The sequence below is a fragment of the Ailuropoda melanoleuca genome, chromosome 11 (assembly GCF_002007445.2).
Source record: "Ailuropoda melanoleuca isolate Jingjing chromosome 11, ASM200744v2, whole genome shotgun sequence".
In the NCBI taxonomy this organism is placed as follows: Eukaryota; Metazoa; Chordata; class Mammalia; order Carnivora; family Ursidae; genus Ailuropoda; species Ailuropoda melanoleuca.
Window position 1 is genome coordinate 44,559,019 of NC_048228.1, and position 6,919 is coordinate 44,565,937.

A 6,919-nucleotide genomic window follows, 5' to 3' on the forward strand; every position below is an offset into this window, starting at 1 on the left:
CATATCTACAAAATTCTCGATTTCTTTAAAAAGAAAGAATATCTGAACTGAGCTGAGAACATCTACAAACACTTAGAACTCTTTCAAAACGTATTTCTATCATAATGGCATCAAAGGTGACCATGAATTTACAATCATTTTCTTTTTAATATAAGTCGCTCTATTGATCTATTGATAATCTATTGACATTCATCTATTGATCTTTGACAAAATGCTTATTTCAAGTAGAGTTGTACTTAAGTCTTGGATGATTCTGGTGTTCCTTGCAAGAAGCCTCCTGTGTTTGCTTTGTAAAATGAGATAGGGGAGGTTTCATTTCCTCTGAAATAATATGTTTGTGAAACAGTGTTCTTAGCCTTTGAATATCAAATCATAAAATTAAAATGCACTGAAAGTCTAGTATGACATGCATATTGCCTTGTTGTTTTAAAATATAGGTTTTATTATTATTCAGGTATGGCTGGCCAGTACATCAGGAGACCATTGCCCTTGACAAGATAGCTGTTTATTATATTTATCTGCTCAGGCTACTATAACAAAACACCACAGTCTGGGTGGCTTAAGCAACAGAAAATTTATTTCTCTCAGTTGGAGAAGGTAGAAGTCCCTAGTCAAGTTTTCAGCAGAGTTAGTACTGGTGCAAGCTCTCCCCTTAGGGTGGAGACAGTCAGTCCCCTTCTCCCTGTAGGCTCACAGAGCCTTTCCTCGGTGCATGTGAACAAGAAGCAAAAAGAGAGGAAGAGAAAGACAGAGGGAGAGAGAGAGAAAGAGAGTTTTCTGTGTCTTCTTGTAAGGACACTGTCAGATACTAATCCTATCAGATCAGGGCCCCAGCCTTACGACCTCATTAAATGCTACTTCCTTAGAGGTTCCATCTCCAAATACAGACCCACTGGGGGTTAGGGCTTCTGCATTTGAATTTGGGGGGACACACACATTCTGTCATGGCTCCCAAGAGAAGGGGTATGTACCTCATACCATGGGATTGGGGGTAGGATCCCAAGGGATGCACTGTAGTTTGCCAGGAGGCAGATTAAGTAAGGGGGAAACACAGACAAGAGCCTTTTGTAGTTTCCAGGGGAAGGACCAGGTGAGGCAGGGCGAGCAGGGTTAGGACTGGTTAGTTTGAGTCCATTCAGTGGTCGCTGGGGCATAGGAGCCGTCCCTAGTTGTCTGGTGCCTGGCCTGCGGTGATTAGGGCCAGTGGATAGAGGATAGTGGAGTGGGAGAGGGTGTGTACGGGATCTGGAGTGATTGTTTGCACATGAAAGGCCTGTCATTTACTATCTCTAGGAAGTGGCTAAGCCCGGGAGCGGCAGCCTCTCCATGGTCAGCAAGGCCCCAGATAGCATAGCAATCAAATACAGAAACTAGAAAATGTGGTTATTACACATGTCAACGTTTGTCCCAGTTTTTACTGTTCTTATTCAAGCTGAAGAACAACAGCCTTCATACTGATGTGTCTTATAAAATATACAATCTTAACTTTAATTTGCCTATATCAGAAACATACTTTCTCATCACTAAATACCACACATGTATCCCAAATTTGCTTTATTTTAATGTGTTGACCTCTTAGCTACTCACTGCTGCGTAACAAGTTACTCCAAAACTAGTGATCGAAAACCACAAACACTTACTATTTCACGGTGTGCGTGGTCAGGAATTCGGGTGTAGCTTAGCCAGGCAGTTCTGGATCAGGTTCTCTCACGGCCGCAGAATCAAGGTATCAGCCAGGGTCTCAGACTTCTTGAGGCTGAACGGGGCCGAATCTGCTTCCAAGCGCACGCATGTGGTCGTGGGCAAGTCTGAGTCCCTTGCCACATGGGCCTCTGCATGGAGCTGCCCCAGGACAGAGCAGTTGGCTCCCTGCTGTAAAAAGTGACCTGAGGGAGAGCAAGCAAACACACCCGAGAAGCCAGCATTTTTATAACCTAATCCCAGAGGTGACATCCCATCATTTCTGTCATGTTTTGTCATTAGAAATGAGTCATTATACTGGGTCCAGCTCACCCCCGAAAGGAGGGAATTCATCGAGGGTACAAATACCAAAAGCAGGACCACTGAGGGTCACCCCCAAGGCCGCATATCACAATTGACAACTATGTTTCGATACAATTGCTTTTCTTTGCGATTCTTTGTATTTTATTTTTTGAATTTAAACACATTAGTCTACGAAGAGGTCCAAGGGCTTCTCTAGCTACACGTAGCACGAAGAGGTTAAGAGTCCTGGCTCTACGCTAGACAGATCTGGGTTGAAACCCTGCCTCACCTCCCAGCCATGTGAACCGTGAGCAATCCCTTCAACTTTGCCAGCACTGGCGGCTCCAACGGTGAAATGGAGATGGTAACAGCCCGTCTCCAGGACCTGTTGTAGGGATTAAATGAGCTCGTGCGTATAAAACATTAACATTCTGCTGGATTGTATTAAGCACCCAGTGAATGGTAGCTTTTATCCATAGAGAAAAGAATGTGCCCGAATTTCACACATATGCACGCTTTTTATTTCACATGGTTACAAAGCCCAGGGATCACGTCTATTAATGGTTGGGGTCCACTCTTTCCCCCTGTTGTATACCTTAAATATCTTGAGGAATACAGATGATGAAACCCAATGTGTCTGTGCCTGTCTCCTCACCAAAATGCACCACAAAAAATACTAAGTATTATTGCAGCCAGAAGAATTAACGCAAATGAGGTCAGCGTAAGAACAAGACACTGGGCCGAGATCATCCACAGCGAGGGGACATATAACTCAAGAAATCACATACAACTGACAGAATCTCAACCCTGGAAATTTGCATTTTCAATCAGTAAGACACCAGCCATGCAGGACACAGGTAAATAGGGAAGCTCGACCCCCTTTTAAGCTTTCCAAGTAGTGTCCCTTCCTGCCAAACCAGTTCAAAAAGGAGGAGGCAGCGAAGGGACCAGGGCTACCCTGTTATCATTTTGTGATTCCTTTATGATTCTTCTAACAGAGAGGATGCATTATTTAGGAATCCATTAACAGTTCAGAAAGAAAGTGGAAAACTGAGAGTCGGGAATGGCTTGCTGCCTACATCTGTTTGTTCCTGTGTGTCTAGAAATCAGAAAGATGGGATTCGCAGGGCTCACTTCCTGACCTCGAGCCTGGACACAGGTAGAAATTGCTGGTTCGGCTCCTCTAGAGAAAGCCTCTGTTCCAGCTGGCGTCTGTCGCCTGGTGTGGCCATGACTCACAGCACACACAGGGAAATGGTATCAAAGAGGGGCAGCACCTGTCACTGTGAAGAGGTAAGCAAGTTCACATGCTAGTTTTGATTTCCTGGCAACCACGCAGGGAAACCGAAACACTTTGTTCCCCTCCACTCCCCACCCCTTCCCTGCAAGCTCGCTCCCAGTTCCCAGGCACAGTTTTTCAAAACCTGGTGTACCGAAGAATTGGATTTGAAATACCTTGATTAGTACCAGAATTAGAATTAAGGCGCACAGGCAAAGGGCACATGGGCTCTCTCTGTGTTTTTTGTTACAACTGCATATGAATCTGCAGTTTTCTCAAAATAAAAAATGCAATTTTAAACATCAGGCTTCTCAGAATGTACAACAGGAAGAAAGAAATAGCAACCCCACCCACTCCTCCAAAAAAAAAAAAGCCCCATGCTGCCAAGTTTTTTCATGTGATTGAGTTCCAGTCTCAGAGCATTGTGGTCTGAGAATATGCAGGGAATAATCTCAGTCTCTTTCTATTGGTTGAGACCTGTTTTGTGACCCAGTATATGGTCTATTCTGGAGAAAGTTCCATGTGCATTTGAAAAGAGAGAGTATTCTGCTGTTTTAGGGTGGAATGTTCTCTATGTATCTATGAGGTCCATCTGGTCCAGTGTGTCATTCAAAGCTCTTGTTTCTTTGTTGATTTTCAGCTTAGATGATCTGTCTATTGCTGAGAGTGGAGTGTTGAGGCTGCCTACTATTAACATATTATTAGCTACATGCCTTTTTATTTTGGTTAATAGTTGGCTTATGTTAATAGTTGGCTGCTCCTGTGTTGGGGGCATAGATATTTATAATTAGAGCCTCTTGTTGGATATACCCTTTAAGAATGATATAATGTCCTTCTGTATTTCTAACTACAGTCCTTAACTTAAAATCTAATCTGTCTGATATAAGAATTGCTACCCCAGCTTTCTTTTGAGGTCCGTTGGCATGAAAAATTGTTCTCCACCCCTTACTTTCAGTCTGGATGTATCTTTAGGTTCAAAGTGAGTCTCTTGTAGACAGCATATGGATGGGTCATTTCTTTTTATCCAATCTGCAACCCTGTGGTATTTTATGGGACCATTTAGGCGATTCACATTGAGAGTGATTATTGAGAGATATGATTTTAATGATGTTATGTTGCCTGTGAAGTCTGTTTCTATAGATTGTAAATTTCTGTTCTGTACCACTCTTGGGGCCTTTTTACTTTTATAGAACCCCCCCTTAATAGTTCATGTAGGGCTGGCTTGGTGGTCACAAATTTCTTCAGCTTCTGCCAGTCTTGGAAGGTCCTTGTCTCTCCATCCATTCCGAATGACAACCTTGCTGGACACAGTATCCTTGGCTGCATATTCTTCTCACTTAGTGCTCTGAATATGTCTTGCCGGCCCTTTCTGGCTTGCCAGGTCTCTGTGGACAGGTCTGACGTTATTCTGATGTTCCTCTCTCTGTACGTAAGAAATCTCTTCACCCTGGCTGCTTTCAGGATTGTTTCCTTGGATCTAAGATTTGCAAATTATACTATTATGTGACGTGGTGTCGGTCTGTTCTCATTGATTTTGGGAAGGGTCCTCTCTGCCTCTTAGACACGAATGCTTGTTTCCTTCCCCAGAGTAGGGAAGTTCTCAGCTACAATTTGCTCAAATATCTCTTCTCAAAGATCTTCTCAAAGATCTCTCTCTTTCTCCATGCCCTCGGGGATGCCGATGATTCTGACATTGGAACATTTCATTGAGTCAGTAATCTCCCATAGCTTTTTTCATGAAGATGGAGTTTTTTCCCCCACGTTCTCTCTCTTTCCTTCTTTTCTATCATCTCATCCTCTAACTCACTAATTCGTTCTTTTGCCTCATTTACCCTGGCTGTCAGAGCATCCAGTTTAGACTGCATCTCATTCATAGCATTTAAGTTCTGCCAGATTAGATCCTTTTTCTGCCCTTACAGGTTCTATATTGTCGATAATATTTTTCTAAAGCCTAGATATCGACTTCATACTTGTTATTCTGAAGTCCATTTCTGACATCTTGGTTATATCCATATCCATTAGTTCTGAGGCAGAGGCCACAGCCTCTGTTTTTTTCCTTTGTTGGGGGTTCCTCCTCTGTGTCATTCTGATGAGGAGAGTTTGCGGGGATGCACAGAGCCCAAATTATTGACCAGGACCCAAGCAAGATGTACCTGTTTTATAGGGACCTTAGGGATGTGGGCTTCTTGTTGTTTCAACCTGCCTTCTGGAGGAGGGACCTGCTGCACACAGAGTTGCCCTGTCCCCTGTGTGTGGAGGGGGATGAACACAGTGAGAACCGGTTTTGGGGGGCTTTCGTTCTCTGGCGGCTTTCCCTGGCAGTTTTCTGTGACTCTTCTGAGAGTCAGAGCAGCAGTGGCCATATCCTAGCCTCTGTCTCAGAACAGAAAGATCGCAGTCCACACTCCACTGAGCTCTCCAGGCCACACGGACTCTGTTTCTGTCAGTGCTGCTAAAACCCCGCAGCGTCCCAGGTTGTGCGCCCCCCAGCCCTCGCTTCCAGGGCTGGCCCGTCTCTGTCCTTTGTGCTTCTAACACCGCCAGCCACCCCCGGTTCCCGCGAGTGCACCTGAGTTCAAGGTTTCAGTCCGGTGCAGCATCCTAAAGACCTGGGGCGCCTGGGTGGCACAGTGGTTAAGCGTCTGCCTTTGGCTCAGGGCGTGATCCCGGCGTTATGGGGTCGAGCCCCACATCAGGCTCCTCTGCTGTGAGCTTGCTTTTCCTCTCCCACTCCCCCTGCTTGTGTTCCCTCTCTCGCTGGCTGTCTCTATCTCTGTCAAATAAATAAATAAAATCTTTAAAAAAAAAAAAAAAAAGACCTTTCCCCGTGGCTACCAGTCCGCGAGTCCGGCCCGCTCCCCAGTGCTGGTGGCTACTGCTTCCCGGCGCCTGAGCACGGCGGCTCCCTCGCCCCTCTGTTTATCTTCCGATATCTGTGCACGGATTCATGGCTTCTCGGTTCGTACCTCGGGACCCAGCACCGAGATGTTCTGTTTGTAGAGATCCAGACAGATCTTCTTACGTCTCAGGCAGATTTTGTGGGTGTTCAGGATGGTCTGGTAGATATCCAGCTTGATTCAGGGGACTGGTTGAAATAGGGTCTCCTACTCCTCAGCCATCTTTCCCCCCTCTCCAAAAGCCCCATTCTGAAAATCAACTTTTTGGTTTTTTATTAGATGAACTTCCTCAATCACACTATTCCCACATAATTGCCGTTCTGTGCCTAGTGGAAGGTGGTGCAAGAGAAAATGACACCCGTTCCTTTTTTCTCCTTTCCCCTTACCAAACTAACAAGTTTCTTAATAGCAACTGAAAGAATATTCTGGTAGTATAAACAAGAACTGGTAAGTCATGTTTGCTCCAGAGAGAACAGAAGAGGAGGCGGAGAGAGGGAGGAAGACACGCCTTTCATGATAGATACTTTTGGACTTCGGAATTTTATATTATGTGTCCATGTTGCCTGGTCCAAAACATGATTCCCCAAATTTTACATGTCCTTTGAATGTCTAGCACAAACACAGCCTTCTCTGTGAGTGCGTCTCATCCTACAGTTTGAGTGCACCCTTCTTTCCTGTGTGTTCTATAGTGCGATGGTTCTCAACCCTGACTGCCCGTTGAAAAAACGGAGAGCTTTTTATTTTTTTAAAAGATTTTATT

The 6,919-nt window shown here is 44.8% G+C and overlaps 1 long non-coding RNA gene across 2 annotated transcripts in view; it reads right to left on the reverse strand.

Moving 5' to 3' along the window:
* Positions 1–3,256, reverse strand: part of LOC117804414 — a 33,469-nt gene extending 30,213 nt beyond the window's left edge. Inside the window, exons 1-3 of one of the 2 annotated variants that reach the window (XR_004628816.1) lie at positions 3,126–3,207; positions 2,273–2,368; positions 1,641–1,886 (exon numbers count right to left, since the gene is read on the reverse strand). This is a non-coding gene — a long non-coding RNA (uncharacterized LOC117804414). Of the gene's footprint in view, positions 1–1,640 lie in introns of both variants that reach the window. The other variant, XR_004628817.1, reaches the window with a different exon arrangement.
* Between the last annotated feature and the right edge of the window lie 3,663 nt (positions 3,257–6,919).